Source organism: Apium graveolens, chromosome 8, assembly GCF_009905375.1.
Source record: "Apium graveolens cultivar Ventura chromosome 8, ASM990537v1, whole genome shotgun sequence".
NCBI classification, from domain to species: domain Eukaryota; kingdom Viridiplantae; phylum Streptophyta; class Magnoliopsida; order Apiales; family Apiaceae; genus Apium; species Apium graveolens.
The window spans coordinates 118,540,822-118,551,367 of NC_133654.1; the positions used below are offsets into that span (position 1 = coordinate 118,540,822).

General features: G+C 33.0%; 1 long non-coding RNA gene across 3 annotated transcripts; it reads right to left on the reverse strand.

The window, feature by feature from the left end:
- Positions 1-337: 337 nt before the first annotated feature.
- On the reverse strand, positions 338-9,272 carry LOC141676791 (uncharacterized). 3 transcript variants are annotated; one of them, XR_012557141.1, is made up of 3 exons: positions 8,599-9,272; positions 3,899-3,987; positions 338-1,357 (listed from the first exon to the last, which is right to left on the reverse strand). It is a non-coding gene; the product is annotated as an uncharacterized LOC141676791 (long non-coding RNA). The 3 variants fall into 3 exon arrangements; XR_012557142.1 differs by lacking the exon at positions 8,599-9,272 and adding an exon at positions 4,409-4,708 and having other exon boundaries at positions 338-763; XR_012557143.1 differs by lacking the exon at positions 8,599-9,272 and adding an exon at positions 4,409-4,708.
- Between the last annotated feature and the right edge of the window lie 1,274 nt (positions 9,273-10,546).

Sequence of the window (10,546 nt, forward strand, 5' to 3'; positions counted from 1 at the left end):
CATAATAATAAATAAATAATATTGTGATTTCCCTAAGTGAATTTTAAGTAATTCATTGGTGTCCGACTATAATTGAAGATAGGACTCCTCCTTTAAAAACTGAACCCCCTCTGCATGAATTCTTCTCATTACCTCGTAACCCTTCCTTGACTCCTTTGAGATCATTTTCACTTTTACACTAATGTTGTTTTAATATCCTCACCAACTGATTCTTTGCTTCTTCCCCGCCTAAAGTGCTCACAATGCTGATTTTCAAGACTGAATACAGTGCCTAGCAATAAACTGACACTAGAGAAAAGTTGTATTGATAAAAATAAATTACAATAAATTTCACACATCAACATTAGAAAAACTCTGATGCAAAATTACGGTCTTTACCAAAGTGCCTAATATACTTGTTATATGACCATATATTTTGAACAATTCTTAAAAAACTCCTAGAAATTGACTGTATGAAGATTGTCCATGGATGAAAGAATATATTAAATTGTTGAAATAATGAGAAGGTGAACTTAAAACAATATCCAAATTATCTTATTAGGAAATAGGTAATCTGGAATTTATACTAATCTCAGTCTTGTCATCAACCATCCAATTTGTATCAGCTAGGTATTATAGCAGCCAATGCCTTCATGCTTAACCAAGTTAATTCTAGTTGCAATTTCAGGAATCAGTAGTTTCAGTTTTAAAGTTTCCAAACATATCTGCCTTCAACAATCTCATCCATACGCAGAAGAATGAGATCCAAATTTTGAAATTGTCCCTAAAATCCAAAGATTTAGAATTAGATAGCAAAATGTATCACGACCATATAAAAGCCTAAAACTAAGAAACATAATTTTTTTTTTATCTCAAAGTACCCAAGTAAAAGGCCAGGAACATTAAAAAATTCTTGAAGAACAGTGGCCAAGATTAGCTCATTATCGTCTTCACCTCCGGTAACAAAGAAGCGAAAGTCTTGAGCGAACTTGTACACAACAATATTATTTTCAAACATTGCTATCTCCGATGCAAACCAAACATGTATAGAGTTAACAAAGAAATCTATAAATGATTAGCAAATTTATATATTGTTTGCATGTTCATATTCACACAGGTAATTATGCAAATGCTCAAGAAGTAGATTATCACAATTATAACTTTAACAACCCAACTAATAAAATTTCTCAAGATAATACTTATTTAAATCCAAACTCCATTAAAATCCGATAAAACTTTCAATTCTTGAAATAAAATACAACCAAATTACAACCAAACCAACAAACTCTAAAAAAATTTTAAGAAAATACAAAACTCCTCAAAATTTTGGAACTCGCACTCTTCCCCTTAAACAACCCACCTAAAAGAGAGAATATACCTACCGGAGAAAAATAAGAAAAACAAAGGATCGGCAGTGAGCGAAAGGCTCATATACGAATATAAAATAAAGCATAATTGAGCAAAGATTAAAAGATGACGAAACTAACACAACTGAATATCTGAATGAAGCACAATAATAATAGTGAATGAGACAATATAAAAAAAATGGATACTCAACTCACAAATCAAAGCAACTGACTTTAAACAAATTAATCTTACCACTCACGCATAATATAATCACACTAATATTATAATCGAAAGAATATGATAAAATGAAATCATACCCTTACACATACTATTACACATATTCTCACACTTACAAAATAATACATAAAATAGCTTACATACGAACATGGGAGATAATCTTACACTTACAGGATGTCCTACATTTTCGGTAATCATGAAATATGTAGTCATCAAAACTTACAGGGGTTTGCACAGCACAAAGCAAATGCTACCCAATATTTTACAGGGGCTTGCACGACAATAAGCACGTGCTACCTAGAAGGCCAAATCATACACATACTAGCCATGACTATACGTGTCCCATAACTTCGGCGACACGCCCATACAATTTAAGTACACCGCATAAGAGGTGCCAAGCACGAGATTATCCACTCGCGACGGATGTCTTACAAACTCCCAAGTCATACAAATAACATAAATAACTCAAAGATCACACACTCAAATATCTTACATCTCCAAAATCATATATAAATTTATCAAATAACCTCAGAACACTATAACCCAACATCAAGAAATAAAATAACATAACAAACCACTAATTATTGATAAGCTCAAATCTGATCAGTTTCAAAGAATGTCAAATTACTGCATAAACATGAAGTCAACTGAAAAAGTATGAAACACGAAAGTCGTAGGAAATTCCGAGACCTTTCCAGAATGGCAAGGCTCGTCAAAAACGAACAAGTAACGAATTAAAAAAAATAAATAAATGCGGACTGCAGAACAGAATCAGCCCCTGATTACCATTGTATTTTGATGTTTAAGACATCAAAATCACAGAATTTAGCAGCAGAATGTAAACGCAAATTGTAGATATCGAAAAGAGCTTTCCAGAATGGTATTGCTCATAATATTTGAATAAATATTCAATTTATAATGAATTTACGAAGTTAGGCTGCACAAACAGAAATTTCAACAATTGATTACACAAACAACAGATTTTGACATATTTACAAGCAGAATTTCAGAAAATGCAAAGAACGAAAAACGAAGATAATCAAATGACCTTTCCAACGAGTATAGAATCACAACAATTCAATAAACAGAGAATTAAATTTGAAATGTATAAGAATTCAGATTACTAGAATCGAGGTACACGAATCCGATGAAGTACAACAAGAATGATAGTATAATGAAAATATCCGTACACACGAATTCGAATACGAAAATAAAGAGTACAAGAAATATATTCGTACCTCGAGATCTTAGTGACCGAGAATGACAATAAATAAATTCAGAACCCCAATCACAAGAACCCTAATCCCTTAAACTCCAAATCCATAATCTCCGATTTGACTTTGTTGTTCATCTATTTCTCCTTGTCTTGCCTTCTCTTTTCCTCCTTTTCTATCTATTTTACTCTCTCCTCTTCTCTCCATCTCTTTCTCTCTTCTCCTCTTTTCATAAAACGTAAGTAATATCTTTTTGTTCTCTCTGTTGTTTTTTTTCAAACCTTAACTCTTTCTTCCTCCTTTCTTTTTTTTTATTAAAACCCTCACTCTTTTTTAATAAAGCCTTACTATTTTTTTAAAACTAATACTCTTAAAACAATATTCTGATTATAAATATAAAAATAAACTTACACAAACTAATTTAATTACAACACATTGACATTAATAAATAATTAAATCAAATAATCCAACTAAAAATAATTATAAAATATCGGTATGTTACAGTAACCCTATATATTAGTAGCAGAGTACCTCTATTATTATACTGAAATTGTGAAAGTTGTTTAATCTTGGTGATCATATTTAAGATTTAAAAAGGATCACTCTAGCTTATTTAAACTTAATTAGGAAAATGACTATCATGAAAAATTTTCTCTCCTAAAGCCTAAAGCGTGTACAAATAATCAAAAAAATTATGCACTATGATACACATCAAATAATGGTAACATTCATAATTCACATAAGGGTAATAGTATTAATGTTTAAAAAAAGTAATCGGTCTAGCAAAAATAGATCATTGCTTAGAGCAAAATTACACCTTTTGTCCGCACATTTTTTGAGTCTTGACAAAATAGAGTTTTGAAAAGCTTTTTTGGCACTATTCGTTGGCTAGTCATTTGTCATTTGAATAGTACTTGATAGCTACACGCTTTCCCTCAAAATCTAAAAGAAGAATATTTTTACGGGCAGGCTTCGTGCAACAATCATAGTGCAACAATCATAGGTTAAAGATTGGACCAAAAAAATTACTTACAGTATGTTTCTTAAATTTTAATACCACACAAATCAAGCCCCTAAAGTTGCGTAACAAAATACAAACATTGAAAGAAAAGTACATATACCTTTATTTGCTAATTATCAGGTGAATATTATTTAAGAGCTGCAGAACATCAAATCACATGTGACATGATTTGTCCATTGATAATTTGTCCTGTAACATGAAAGAAACCAACCAACAATGTTGTAATATTAACAACCTTATATAAGTGTGACTTGTAAATACAAAGTAGAAATGATTAAACTTTGATCGAGTGTGTGTACGTGTGTATTTGAGTGTGTGTATGTAAATTATAAGGAACAAATCAACTATTCAATCGACTACAAAGTAATAGATCGGCTTATACTATTATTTTTTCTAAAGACCTATACCCACATAAATTCAACCAGCAAAATAATGACACATCAATTCTTGAAATAATGTATAGCAAAACTATTTGCAACTATTAAGATATTGTCACTACTCACTACACATATATACAACATAGTAATAATGTAAAACCCTTTAGAACTAAGATCAAACAGTTGGAGTGCAAAATTTAAAAAATGAATCACAATAATAGGAAGAAGATCACCTGATTATATATCTCAATTACCATACGAAGATCTTTCCCTTTCCAATTTTAAAAATCACTTCATTCCTCCGACTATCTTCAAAGTTATTCATACATTCATCTCAAACAATATAAGAAATAATTATCAATACACTCAAGTAAGATCAAGAAAAAAAGTGGAAAACATTATGAAATATAGTTGTAGTTTCAACGAAATAAAATAAAAATGAGAAAAAGAAGTGAGAGTGAGGGAGTTTTTATGAATTTGAATTGACCCAAGAAAAGAATCTGTCTATTTAGTATTTAGATGTGAAATCAACTTTAATTTGAATTCAAAAAAGTATAACAGCAACAGTACAAATGAGTTGGAGACATGTAGTTTTGTAGTGTGTAGATTTTGTTGATTTCCAATTATATCCTTTTGGAATATATGAATACATGCAACAGACAAACAGAAAAGATGAATGGCACTATATGAAGATTTATTATATAGATAGATGCATCTACTCTCCTCTGTTGTACTGTATGTACCACGATTAACGCATCAGACTCCAAAATTACATGTTCAAAACCCATTCTCCATGCTAATAGAAGTCCATAACAGGCTGAAGCTGCTGCCTCGGCCATCTCAGGTAACCATCCTTTGCCATCTCAGGTCCATGACCCTATTAATTAAGAGCCTGTATTCACTAGTGGGATTAACCATACTTACCATTGCCTTGTACTGATTATAGTCCCTCATTAACTGCATAAAGCCTGATGCTACCACCATATTTTGATTCTCAAACACCTCCTTGTTACCACAAAACCAGTTTACCCAAGCTAGTGATGCAAATAATTGAAGTTTTTCCTTATTCATTTTTCCAGCTGTCCATAGAAATATGTCTGCAAAAGAGGTAACATCTTTAAACTCGCTGGCTTTCCAGATCGCACCAGCATGCTTACATTCAAAAATCGAATGAACAATTGTTTCATCCTCACTACCACATACCTGCCACCCCTTTGTTTGCTTAATATGTCGTCTATACAACACATCCATCACAGCTAAGCTTCCTTTCAAATGCCTTAGCTCGCCATGTAACCTTTAAAGGAAGCATACCAAAATTGCCTGCAACTTCATATCTAGGTGTACATTCAACTAAGGGATTTTTAACGCTTTTTAATTTTATTTTTAATTTTTTTTGCCAAGAATTTTTTTATTTTTAAAATTTGAAGTATTTGTCAAGGAACCAGTTACTCTAAAACCTAAAGGTGTTAAAGCATGGCCTTCCAGGATCTTGTATTACCCCTCACTCGAAAGCCCATTTATGGGTCGAAAAGTCGATCACGGGCGCCCATCTTTGGGGCATAAATTTGCCTTTCGTGTCCCTCATAAATTGTGCGAAATGTCGGGGGTGGCAGGGATCGAACCTGAGTCCTCTGCCAGCTTGAGCTCTGATACCATGTCAAGGAAAAGGAACCAGTTACTCTAAAACCTTAAGGTGTTAAAGAATGGCTTTTCCAGGATCTTGTATATTTAACACTCCCCTCACTCGAAAGCCCATCTATGGGTCGAAGAGTGGAACACCGGCGCCCATCTTTGGGGTATTAATTGCTTTTAGTGTCCACATTAAATTGTGAGAATGTTGGGGGTGGCTGGGAATCGAACCTTAGTTCTCCCGCCAGCCTAAACTCTGATACCATGTTGAGTAACCAGCTCATCTAAAACCTTAAGGTTTTAGAAGAAGACCCCAATAGGATCATATATTTAACAATATTAAATCCGACAAAAAAAAACTGCATACTATTACTGCTTCCCATCCTCAGACATCAAGTTAAAGATCTGATTATTTTTGTAACTTGTACTTGATAGCATGTAATAATAGTAACAAACGAAGGTGCTACTGTTTGCACTAAACATTTAAGACCGGTTATTCTGTAGCAGCAAGACGCTTAACATGGATATTATGACTAGCACACAACAGCAACAACAAACTTATAAGACTGGAGCATGTTTGACAGTTATAAAGAAAAATCTTCACAAGAATTAGAAACTGAGAAGACTGGGCGTTTTGTTCATGGTTAATGAGTCCGTTTAACGGAAATCAGAATCTCAATCCCATGTGTTAGTGTTTGTATTAATAATTTGATAATTGGGAATGGGTAAATCATTCCCCACTGTCCCCTTGGGATACCATGTCATTCCCTTTCTCATTAACCCCCATTCCCATACCTATCATTCCCATTCATGTATCCGATTTTAAATAACGATCCAAATGGCCCCATATATATAGTAGGATAACTTTTGATAAGCTGCAAAATGAGTTCAAGCTTGTAGAACAGACGGGCAATTTTCTCTGCACTTTCAAGCAATTACAGTACTAGTAGTCTTAATGATATATATATCTGAATTATACCAAAACTGAAGAAAATGAAATCCAGTTCAGTGGAACATACATATGCCATGCTTTACTCGAGTTTATTTCTCTTGATTTCCTCTAGTAGTTCCAATGAACATTGTTGCTTTGATCATATCGACAACTGTTTCCAGCCTCCAAATACGATCCTTAAGTCCCTGGTGTTGCAATTCTGACACAGTTTCTCATGACTTTCTTCTTCGATATTGTTAATGTTATCCTCTGGAATCCTAGCTGCACCCTTTTGTAGTTTTGTTTGTCTTTCGGTAGAAGATTTATTTTCCTTGCGCTTATTAGAAGTAGGCGTACTGTGAACACTCATTTCCACAGGTTCATTAGTGAACTTTAAATTCCCACTCACAAAGGCACCTCTATTTGTTTCATTTTGTTCTTGGGTAGACGACTTACTCTTCTCACATTTATCTAACAATAATACAATCTCCATACAATTTTTCACATCTTTACTCGCGTAGTTTATTTCATTGGGGGCTTGATGGCAAATTGCCAACAAGCTTGGACTAAAATTGTTCAGTACCTGCTCATTATCAGCATCTCTTGATTTTTCAAAACTGTTTCCCTTTCCAGATAAATTCAGAAGTTGTGCAAGCGTCAGATCGTCTTCTTCAACATCACTGTAACTATTCAGTATTGGACCATCATCAAGATCATTTATCTTTCCAGAGCTATCAGCGTTTCTGAATTGACTTGTGTGTTGAACACTTGTAAGATCATTCTCTGCAACATAAATATCTGGTGTTTCCTCGAGATTACAAAAAAGAGAAGCAGTAGTAGCTAATGGCATTGCATCTCTTGTTTCATTGTAAGTACCTAGTGGTACATGTTTTTCAATTTGGACGCTATTGGTCACCATTTGCTCATTCATAGGCATTAGGCCCTTCCACCAAAGCACATATCGGGAGGTGACATCAGACTCTAAAACTCGAGGTGGAAGATATAGTTTTGAACCTCTAGTAGGCTTATTATAATTGTTCCAAGCAATTTGAGGACTCTCACTGGATCGAACAACATCGGAAGGAAGATCTTGGTCTAATCCAAATTGCATAGCTACTCTGTGAGGGAGATACTGTTCAGTAATTTTTAATCCTACTAACTCAGAAGCCCTCAAGCATCGAGCATACGACTCTTCTGCATCAGACTCAACCACAACCCCCTGTTCAATATCTTTGTACAAGGTACTAAATATGTTATTGCTCGAACCTAGAGTATAAGGGCACCACAAGAAAGATAATCCAGTGGAGTCTAACGCTGTCCTTACATCATTAACCTTCACCTTTGTCACTCCATTCCACCTTGCTGATCTAGGCTCTCCACTTCCTATGAAATTTGGAACTGGCCTAAATTCTGTGAACCTCTCCCAAACCCACATTTGAACTAAATCGTAATGACATGTATTAAACTTTAAACCAAATCCAGAGTCCACTACGACTGACTTAACAATCGAGTTATGTAACATCCTAATATCTCTATAAATGCAGGCAAGGACAACTGGGGCAAGCGCGATTATTTTGCCTTGCGATAACAATCCTGAATAGCTATATTAGAGCGAACAAGGACAAACTTAGACAGCCAGAATGCAAGAAATGCTTCATGCTCAAACAGATTAATACTATTCATAAAATAATCCATCCACGCAGAGGGACTGACGTTGTTATGATTACCTAACTTAACTTTCTTAAATTGAGATTTCAAACAATTTGCAATACCTTTACATTCATCATCTAAAGGACTTGAAAACAAGGCACCTAGTACAGAAAAACATCCCAAATGTATAACATCTTCTAAAGTAATAGTTACCTCACCCCATGGAAAGACAAAGGTGTTTGTATCAACACACCACCTCTCAGCAAGGCAAATGATTAACTTGTTGTCTTTAGGAACATTGTAGGTTGAGGCCAATATTGCATCATATATACCAGCCTTCTTCCATATTTCTTGGTATTTTAGCTTCAAACTTTGTACCCAAAAACTCCATTTCTCTGATGGGATACCCTTGTATGACTGTAAAGTGCAGTTTTCAAGATTCTTGAAAGTGGGCCTTGAGGCTAACAGAGCACTAGGTGAAGGAGGAAGATGAAGATGATCTGGAGTAAAAATGGGTTTCAGAAAATGGGCTTTTCTGTATATTGGGTTTCCACCACAAGGTGGAACCATGAGCTCTTCTTTTTCTTCCACAAGACTATCTGCATCAGACTGATGATCTTCCATTAAAAAGCTTCAAGATTTTTTTAACAAGAAAAATGAATAGTTAAGTGTTGATTTTATTTTTGACTACATATTCAATATTCAAAGGTTCTGAATTATGATTATAGCTTTAGGAGATATATGCATACACATATGACATAACAACATATGTCATGTATGTATCTATGGGTATATGCTATGCATGTATTTGCAGGACTTGACTATAAGTCTAGAACACCTAGAAATGGGCAAAACATCATGGCTAGACCTGTACAAAATGTATCCATTTTTCTGCAACTATATAGCTGCAGGGTTTTTTCACCAAGCTGTCACCACTGCCAATAATTAAAAAGGTTGAGGTGATTTAAAGACCAGTTTAATAAAGTCTTAATGACCTATTAAATCTTTAACTTTTGCACAAATACCCATTTGTATCTAGAGAACGTTCATTTTTTGTTCCTGAATTGTGGAAAACATAATTTTTTGTTCTTGGACTGCCCGATTTATATCGGTTATTTTCATCTTAATTTTTTTCCTGTACAACAGTAAGAAGATACATTTTTAGTATTTCAGTGATAAAAAGAAAAAGTTTTTGAACACTAGAGAAGATATATATAATTGTGCAAACCCTCGTCTTAAAAAGATTATAAAAGCCTTAACTGTAGTTAAGAGGCTCTCCATTTTACCATTAAAAGGAACCAAACAAAAGATAGCTTATTTAAAGTATATATTAGTTCTTACTATAATATTTATCAAAGTTGTGATATTGATTTACTACAAATAACATCACAGGGAAGGACATTTAAATGGCCTTGCTTTTTTGAAGTTTTTTGTTAGAGCAAATCCAACAATGTCTTAGTTGAAGGTTTAAATATAATATAAAATATTATATTCTAATAACTTAGAATATATTTATCTTACTTCAACTACAACAATACGCCTTATTCTCATTATATATTTAACATTTTATTTTTAAAAATTTACTTTCATTATTAAAGTACAATATATAGTAGAAAGAAAGAGAGTGTACAATAATTATATCCTTATATATAATCAGAGGAGATCATAGAGGAGATCATATGGTATGGTATGTGATCGTTTGTTCGTCACGGTCTCACATTAACTAAATAATTAAACTTATCTAACATTTATATTAAGATTTTTATAAGTTTGTTAAAACTCTTTTGAAAAAATAAAACTAATTCCCTAATATATTTAATGTATGCTATTAACTTATACGGAAAATTATAATATAACAACTTAGATAAAAGTTATAATTTGGTCAAGGGTGTTTTTTAATATTTGGTTATAAAGGAAAAAAAATAGGAAAATATATTTTGTATAGATAAAAACAAAGAAAGAATTTTTTATTAAATTCAAAAAAAATGAAAAAAAGGACACCACTTGAAATACATAAAAGTTACAACAATATAAATTATATGACTCTCTTTTTATATGTGTATGAAAATTGGGATTATAATACAAGTTAAAGAAATAGCACATAATCAAATTTCATGTAAATAAAAATGCAATAATTAAATTTCATGTAAATAGAAATGTA